Source organism: Oryctolagus cuniculus, chromosome 13 (assembly GCF_964237555.1).
Source record: "Oryctolagus cuniculus chromosome 13, mOryCun1.1, whole genome shotgun sequence".
NCBI classification, from domain to species: domain Eukaryota; kingdom Metazoa; phylum Chordata; class Mammalia; order Lagomorpha; family Leporidae; genus Oryctolagus; species Oryctolagus cuniculus.
In genome coordinates, this window is record NC_091444.1 from 7,315,634 (window position 1) to 7,325,227 (window position 9,594).

Sequence of the window (9,594 nt, forward strand, 5' to 3'; positions counted from 1 at the left end):
GCCCTGGTCACATGACTGTGCTGACCTACCAAGGAACACAAAAGGTGAGAGAGCTTTTAAGCTAAAGTTCCCTGAACAGTGTGTAGAGAAGGTGCAAGAAGCCACAATGAGTTGTAAATACCTCAGGATTCATAAGTAGGTTCTACTGTTATAATGTTACCACATTCACAGCCAACAGAGGCAGAATAAGGCAAAATAATGAGTAGCTAGGGTACCAAGTCAGAGTTAGATTGAAGAAACAAGTGCCTAATGTTACACAGCTTAGTAAGATAGCAATGGTTCAAAATAACATATTAAATATTTTATGAACAAACAGAAGAAAGGAACTCCACAGCTCCAATTATAGAGTCAAGAAAGGGGAAATGCTGATTACCTTGATTCCGTCAGTACACATTGTATACATATATTAAAATGTCATTCTGTGGCCCATAAGTATGAACAATTATAGCTAATTAAAAATGTGAAAACGGAGATAAAATTTCAATTGCCAAACTACTACAAATTTCTTATAGACCCATAGCATCACAGGTGGTAGCTTTACCTCCTATGCCACAACGCTATACATGTCCATTTTTGAGCTCATTACTGTTGAGAGGATTTATTGCAAAAAAACATCGCCTAACAATCAAATGCAGGTTGCAGAAGAAAGAGCTACATCATTCTGGGAAAGGGGTCCGCCTGGCATCTCTGTCCTAAGGTAGCACTCTAAGTGGCTCTTCCCTGCCAGTATGTCAAGTACCCCAATTCACAATTTCTCACATTTCCTGCTGACCACGCCTGCTGTGCCTTGGAGCTTCTGTGCACTTGCAGGCCTGAACATGGGCCATGGCACACCTAGTTGCTGAATGCTAAAGTCACTGGGCAGCAGCTGTCAAGAGTTCTCTCTCCAACAGCAAAGGTACCACGGACACAGAGCTATCCTTGAGAAGGAGGTGTGTTGGTTCCCTGTGTGTGGAGAGGGCTGGGGAAAGTCTTTCAGGTTTGAGCATGTGCTAAAGGGACGCCTGTGTTCACTGCTCATATGAAGTACACAATACAAGACAGGCCACTGTGGAAGCTGAAAATATAAAGTAGAATACTACTACAAATTCTAAGTGTGGGGTAGGTGTTTGGCTCAGCGGTTCAGATGCTGTCTGGGACACTGACAGTGACAGCAGAGTGCTACTTGTGTTGTTGATACCAGCCTTCTGCTGATGGGTACCCTGGGAGGTAGCAGGTGATGGCTCAAGTACGTCAGTCCCTCCCTTCCATGTGGGAGACCTGGATTGAGGTTCCAGTTCCAGGATTTGGCCTGGCTGTTTTGGGCATTTGAAGAATAAACCAGAGGATGGAAGTGGAAGATCTCTGTCAAAAAAAAAAAAAAAAAAAAAGTATTGATTGGTTAAAACTGTCATCTAAATATAAGTGAAAGAGATTTGAATCCTAATCAATTTTTCTTTTTCATGCAAATTTTATCTTTTCATTTCCTTTTCAACACCCAAATTAAATATTTGGTTAAGAAAAACCAAAGGTGGGCATTCACCCTAATGTAGTTAAGATGTCAGGTCAAGGGGCTTACATTCTGAATCAGAGTGTCTAGATCTGATACATAGCTTTGGCTCCTGAAGTCAGTTTCTTGTTAATATAGACCCTGAGAAACAGCAGTGATGATGCAAATGATTAAGTGTTTCCCACTTCCTGGGAGACCCGATTGAGTTCCTGGATCCCAGTTCCAGCTTCGGCCCCTTGCTCAGCCCAGGGCTTGTTGGAGGTTGGGGAGTTAACCAGTGGATGGAATGTCCCTCTCTTTTCTTTTCTGTCTCTGTCTCTGCCTGATTATATGTGTTTCTTTTTCCCTGCCTCTCAAAAAGTAAATTAAAAATTTAGAATTATAATAATAAAGAACTGAAATAACTTTCCACTCTATGATTCACTTTTATAAATTATAATTTGAGTTCTGAGAAGAATTATAATTGAACTAATGTAACTGCTCATGTTTTTACCCACACTATTGCATAACCCACACTAATACAATCTAGATTATAAAAATAACTATTTAAATTTTAAAAGAGGTGGATTAACATTCTTTAAGATTATAAGCATAAAAGTACACTAACAATATTGAAAACACTATTCTTTCTGGGTCCATGTGTGTGATAGTACTCTCAGTTTCTTTGCCATTCTTCACTGAATCAATTAATTCAATTTTCCTTAGAGACCACACCCAGAGGAATTTTAAGGTAAACATTGTGTATTGGAAACACTAGCAATCCAGAAGATGTCATAGTTAAATAAAAATACGAGTACATATACTCAATTTCTTATAGCTTAATTATATTTTGTTTATATGTAATAAAAGAAAAATGATGTAATCAATTAAAAATGGAGAAAAGATATTGGGGCAGAGAAGTCTTGATCACAAAATATAACCAACTGTTTGTAATAAAACAAACTTTATTTCAGCAATTATTGCTAAATTTCCTTGGTAAATCTTTAAATTCCTTTGAGAGGTCCGTAAAAATTCTCATTTGCTCATAGAAAATAATACAGTATTTTTTAGATTTATTTATTTATGTGAAAGAGTTACAGAAAGAGAGAAGAGAGAGAGAGAGAGATCTTCCATCTGCTGATTCACTCCTCAGATGGCCACAATGGCCAGCCCTGGGCCAGGTCAAAGCTAGGAGCCAAGAGCTTCTTCCAGGCCATCTTCTGCTACTTTTCTCAGGACATTAGCAGGGAGCTGGATCAGAGGTGGAGCAGCCGGGACATGAATCAGTGCCCATATAGGATGCTGCTGCTGCAGGCTGTGGCTTTACCTGTTACACTACAATACTGCCTCCACAGTATGTTGTTGATTTTCAGTTGCTAATAATAGATTTTGGAGTCAACGTTTCATGAACAAGTATCATAAAAATATATAACATTTCAAAACTCCAATATATATTTGCAAATTAATATACAAAATAAAATAAATTCACATTTATAACCTCTTCATAATATCCCATGTATCACTCATGGATATTAGCATGCTGCAATAGATTTTTAATACTTCATTATGACATGATACGTATATAATCAAGATTTTCCTCTGTTGGAAATTCTGCATTATATATGGTTCACTCATATAAGAGTGACTACAACATGGAATTGCTTTAAAATTCAAGAAAATGCATCATGTATGTATGTAATATATAAATATTACCATTTTACTTAATATGAAACATTTTTACTCCCTGCATTTGTAGAAAAGCCTTCAAACATTGTCGGATTGGGGTACAGCATTTGTGTATTTTAGCTAGGGATTTGGTACTCATCCATTACTCAGATTTGCAATACACCATCCTCTTCTCACATCTCTCTAAAATTGTAGGGAATAGAAAATTGGTTATATATAGCATATTAGCATGTCTCCTTTAACAAAATCCTGTAGATCAGAGGAACTCACAACAGCAATTTATCTCCATGGCTCTGGAGCCTGGGGAGTCCAAAATGGGGGTGCCAGCATCGTCACTTCCTAATAAGCTTCCGCTCCAGGTGGGCAGACAGCTAATATTTTGCTGTCCTCACTTGGTGGAGAGAGGTCTGGTGTTGCTTCCTCTTCCTACAAGGTTCTATCGGATTGGAGTTCAAGCCTTACTTCCTTCTTGAACTTCAGTCATCTCCTTCAAGGCCTTATTTAGAATAGAGTCACATGGGGGGGCTGGAGCCTCAGCACATAATTTAGGGAGACACATTTCAGTCCATAGCAGACAGACTGATGAAAAATGCACCCATCGGGGAGACCTGGCAGTCGTTTTTGGCCCTGGCCTTTGGCCTGGCTCAGCCATGGCTGTTATGGCCATTTGGGGAGTGAACCAGCAGATGGAAGATCTCTCTTTGTCTCTCTCTCTCTTTCTCTCTCTCTCTCTCTGGCTCTGACTTTCAAATAAATAAATACATCTTTAAAAAGTCACAGTCTTTGATTTTTTTATCAGTAGTTGAGATCACCAACAGTTTATTATTTTCTGTCTCATCAGAGGTAACAATGTACACATACAGTGAATCCTCCAGAAAGTCCTTCTAAAAGGCCGGAGCCACGGCTCACTAGGCTAATCCTCCGCCTTGCAGTGCCGGCACACCGGGTTCTAGTCCTGGTCGGGGCACCGGATTCTGTCCCGGTTGCCCCTCTTCCAGGCCAGCTCTCTGCTATGGCCCGGGAGTGCAGTGGAGGATGGCCCAAGTGCTTGGGCCCTGCACCCGCATGGGAGACCAGGATAAGTACCTGGCTCCTGCCATCGGATCAGCACGGTGCGCCGGCCATGGCGGCCGTTGGAGGGTGAACCAATGGCAAAAAGGAAGACTGTTCTCTCTGTCTCTCTCTCTCTCACTGTCTACTCTGCCTGTTAAAAAAAAAAAAAAGTCCTTCTAATATAGACTGTGGGTTATGCATAATTCCTTACTAACTCCAACATGAAAGCTATTGTAAAAAGGAAGACTCATGACATTAAATCTATCAAAAACACCACAGTGATGTACATGGACAAAGAATGGGTGGAGTCACATTTGAGGCTCTGTGAAGTATCTTCTACCATATAGGAATAATTAATTCAATGCATTAAGTCCTTAAAGAAGTATTCTCCTCTTCTTACTTTATACTACCTCCATAAAGTGTTTTTTTTTAATTTATTATGTAGTTAGTATAATGACTGCAGTGTACATTAGCCATAGGAGTGATTGCTCATTATCTGAAACCCATTCCGAAGGGTGAGGAATTCACTGACTGAGACTGATGGAACACAGAGAAGTGATGAAGATGCATTTTCCAGCACAACCATAGATTCTAGGTTGTGTAATCTGATGCACATGCCTAGAAATTTCAGTCTCTAAGTAGGAACACAAATAATCACAAACGGCAAGGGATTCATTTTCGTGTTAGCAGCAGGTGCAGCAGCATCTCCTTTGCAGTTCCAATAGGAGCAGCAGCACCTGTAAAGCTTGCAACAATACTCAACATCCTGTGGGCTGGAGTGTCTGGGATGAGGGAGTATCACGTTGTCATCGATGGGCTCTGTGCTCTGATATTTGCTATGACTTGGTCACCATATCTTTCTTGCTCTTGGTTGTTTTCTGAGCCCAGCTGTGTAACTACATTAATGGCTCTTTGAGATAATAAAAATTCTTTTAATAAACTCACCCTTCTGTTTCAATTATCCACAGTTTTTCTATTGCTTGACTGTTTAAAATTTATTTGTAAACAAATGAAAAATGTGTACTACTAGGCCAGATTTCTCTTCTGAGCTTTTGTTAATTAAGACAACTGGCTCTTTCTCTCCATCTCCTGATCTATCTTTCTGTCTCTTTTCTCTCTGTCTCTCTCTCTCGATCTCTCTCTTACACTCTCCTTCTCCCTCTTTTCCTTCCTCGCCCCTTCCCTCTGGTCTGTTGGGTTTCCCCCAATAAACCCTTTCCCTTACTCCAGTGTTTGGTGTGTTTTGTGGTGGGCTTACATTGGTGCTGTGACTCAGATCCAGGCTCCCCCAGTGACTTTACTGTCCCTTCAAGGATCTCTGAGCTGCCCTGGGGTCCCAGATTTCTGCCAGTCACAAAACACACCCCCAGAATTCCTTCCTCGACACTGAATGCTTTGTGATCTCTGTCCACACACAGGCCTTCCAAATTCTGCGGTATGACACGGAATGGGAAATTTCCACGGCAACTTCTACTATGGGTTGTGGTTCTACTCTCATCTCAAAGTCCTGGTCCTGGGACCACAACCCCTGCGGACACTGTGTCCAGGCAACAGTAGGTGTGGGTGATGACTCAACCTTCTGTTTCCCTTCTACGGGCTCAGCCCTGGGCTCCAGTGGGTGCTTGGGTGATGACCCCACCCTCTGTTCCCATATTCTCTCGTCAGTCCAACAGCCGGGATGTCAGGGATGCCTGCCGATATCTGCTGTTCCGACTCTACAGGTCGCCATGGGAGCTTCTTTCTTCCCACATTCCAATTAAGTAATATGGACCCTCTCCAAATGGCTCCAGACCTCAAAGAATCGACCTTGATAGCTTTGTCACTTTTGTGAGCAATCAGGAAAATGGAAGGAGATCCCATACATTCAAGCTTTTTCTGTCTTCCATCTAAACCTTCTCTGTGTACTTCCTGCTCTCCAGCTCAGGTCCTCTTGGCCTCCAAAGTTTCCACTAGAGGCCAAGGGCCTGAGACTTGCCTTCCAGGTTCATGGCTCACTGGACCTCCCTCTCCCACCCAGGAATTCCAACTTTATCTTAGAACCAGGACTCTCCCTGTCTTATCAATACTCCTCCTGCAAGATTGGGGGTGGCTGCTCCATGCTTTCACCCTCCAGCCTTTGCCTTCCAACTGGTCTTTACCCCTCCCTCTCCTGTTCCAGTTTTACCATGAGAATAGCAAGGGAGTGGTAATCTCATCCTTTTGAGCTCCCTGATTATTGAGAAACAAATCAGGTGTCCCATCCTTCAAATGGCTTTTTTGTTTTATCATGTGCAAGTCAGACAAGAAAATTAGGTCTTTTGACCTCCACCCCAGTGGCCTTCTTGTCCTTGGTGCATCAGCTCTGGCCCACAGTCACTTTCAGGAACTGTCTGGCAGCTGCCTGAAGGTTTGTCTCAGAGGCAGTCCCAGGTGGCTAACTAGGAAATCATGGGCCCAAGGTGTTCTTAGGGTAAAAAAGCAACTGTAACTAGACACTGAGTTTGAAGAAATTTCTCTCTTTGAATCTAGGAAGATCATTACCTTTAAAAATATTACTTTATAACTTGCTGAACTTATTTTGCAATTGATTTTAACAGGTTTCTGGGTAATCAGTACTCAATGAAACAGCAATGAGTAATTAGTACTTGTTTTAGATGAATGAAATTTTAATTTTAATTGAATTCAGAGAGAGATATAACATAACATCAGCATCTTAAGTCATTTAGGTATACTGCTAATTTAAATTGGGTAAAGGCAAATGAGATAAATGCATCTAAATGTAAACTTTGGAACTCTCAGCATGCTATATTCTATAGAAAAACCATTTGGGTTTGTTTAACAAATATGTTTTCATAAACTATCCATGAAAAATAGTTCAGTACTGCTTTAAAGTAATTCGGGCTAAAATTTGATGTGTTACCTTATTTAAAAACATTGTCTTAATTTGGAGATTTTTAACAGGTTATTTCAAAATGTAAATCGAGGAAATTGGCAGATGGAAAACATCACAGGTATAGAATGTTTTTGGTAAGGAAAGTTAAGAAGGAAAGAGCTTTTTTGAATAAAGGACATGGTTTGTAAGAATTACTTCATCCTGATGGCTAGTCTACTTTAGACTGCAATGGAAATGATGGAATGTTTCAAGTAAGTTGAAGAGGTGTGTGGAAGTCACAGAAGGTTATGAAAGAAAGAAATTTGTGGATACAAAAGCTATTACTCTATTTCTCTTTGACATAGAATTAGAATGTGATTCTCTATTAAAGGAATGATTTAAAGTAATCTATGGGCCGGCGCCACAGCTCACTAGGCTAATCCTCCACCTGCGGTGCCGGCACCCTGGGTTCTAGTCCCGGTCGGGGTGCCGGATTCTGTCCCGGTTGCCCCTCTTCCAGGCCAGCTCTCTGCTATGGCCCGGGAGTGCAGTGGAGGTTGGCCCAAGTGCCTGGGCTCTGCACTTGCATGGGAGACCAGGATAAGCACCTGGCTCCTGGCTTCGGATCAGCGCGATGTGCCGGCCACAGCACGCCGGCCGCGCCGGCCATAGGAGAGTGAACCAACGGCAGAAAGGAAGACCTTTGTCTCTGTCTGTCTCTCTCACTATCCGCTCTGCCTGTTAAAAATAAATAAATAAAGTAATATATGTTCTCCTAATATCTCTGTTAAGTTCTGATTGTTTAAAACAGCTGAATTTTTTTATTAAGAGCTATGGGTTATTTAAATATGTGCTTATTTTCAAACATTTGAATAATTACCTTGTAACAATGATAAAATCTGGTCTATATTATGTCATGATGTTAAGGGATCTTATTTCAACCAGATATTTTAAGCCTTCTTGGCATACTTGAGAGGCATTCAAAAAAAATCAAAAATCAGAGTTCCAAAGAATTTGGACTTTGAAATTCCCAGTAAATTTCGACTTTGATTTTTCCAGTTTGGGCCCAACTGGAAATATCAAAGGATATATGTCTCTTATCTTGTAGAGGCACCAACTAATCAGGCTATTTGGATTATATTAGAAGTACTGTCAAGATGTGAATTGGTGCTAAATTTTAAGTTTTGATAATATAAAATGCTACTGATACAAATGTCTGAAAGTTGTCTAATGATCTTGTATTACTAGATGTGATGTTTATCTTAATGAGAAAGGCCCAGAGGCCTAAAGAGTTAAACGTTCTGTAAAATCCCACAGTAAGCAAGTGCCTCTTGTTGGTTAATGAGTTTATAATTTTAAACATGGCTATTTGAAGTCTTTTGCCATCCACAGTTTTGTGTATCAGATTTGCTGTTCATAAAACTAAAACATTGTTGGTTCTGTGTTTAGCTGTCCTCCTATATGTTCTGATGGACTTTTTCCAGCTACTTCTATTGTATTCAGTACTTTGGGACGGTTCTGTAAACAGATGAAGCCAATAATGCACTTCAGGTTCCAACTGGAGGAAAGTATGGTTAATTCAGGTTACTATGAGCAGAAAGTAATTCTAATCAATTGGTAATTTAAAAAACAGTTAAAGAGTTTAAGAAGCTATTACTGAAACCACTTTATTGTTCTATCCTGTATGTTACATTATATGTGTATACATATTGTATGTCTACACGGGAAAATTTATTAAGAACTCTGTTTTAATTGACTTATAGATAAAAGATTGCTCATACATTTAAACTGCTAAAATTAATCAAATATACATTTTGATTCATGTAACCTGAATCTCTGTATCAGATGTTTTAAATCTGTTGGTAGAAGGAACTAAAAACGTTTTTGTGTGTTTGTGCTTGAATTGTTTGGTTAAACAAGCTACACCATGTTAGATATTTAAGAGATGTTTCCAAATACATGTATTCTTAACATTTATAGAAGGCATTGGACCTTCATGTAAATGTTTTCCTAAGTTGTTAACTAATGGTTAACATTGTTTTCTAAATTTTCATTTGATATTGCTATTGTCAGTAAATGATCTGGGACTTGCTCCCTCATTTCTGTATACTAAGCCCTACTTTTCCCCTCATTTCTCTATTCTCTTCCAGGTAGGAAACTAATTCTATTATGAAGGACTCTCCAAGTTGTGCAATTTGATCTTTATATCTTATAAAAGGGATGGCTAACATTTTTCTGTAATAGCATAGCAAAAATGAGAGCTTAAAATATAATTTCACAGCTGGATTTACTTCACCATCAGCACAGTAAACAGGCAAAACCTCCCTTTCAGACCAAGCAAAGGGAGAAAAAATTTTAAAGTGAGGACATAGCTTTCCTCATGCACATTGTCTACCTCATAAAAAACCACTATCAGAACCTGCCTGAGACTATAGACTTCTAGTTTAGGCCACCAAAGTTTAGAGATTGGACTTGAGCACCTCCTTGTCTTGCATCCTCTGGTCTGTTTTAACAAAAACCAGGAAGAAAAGAAAGC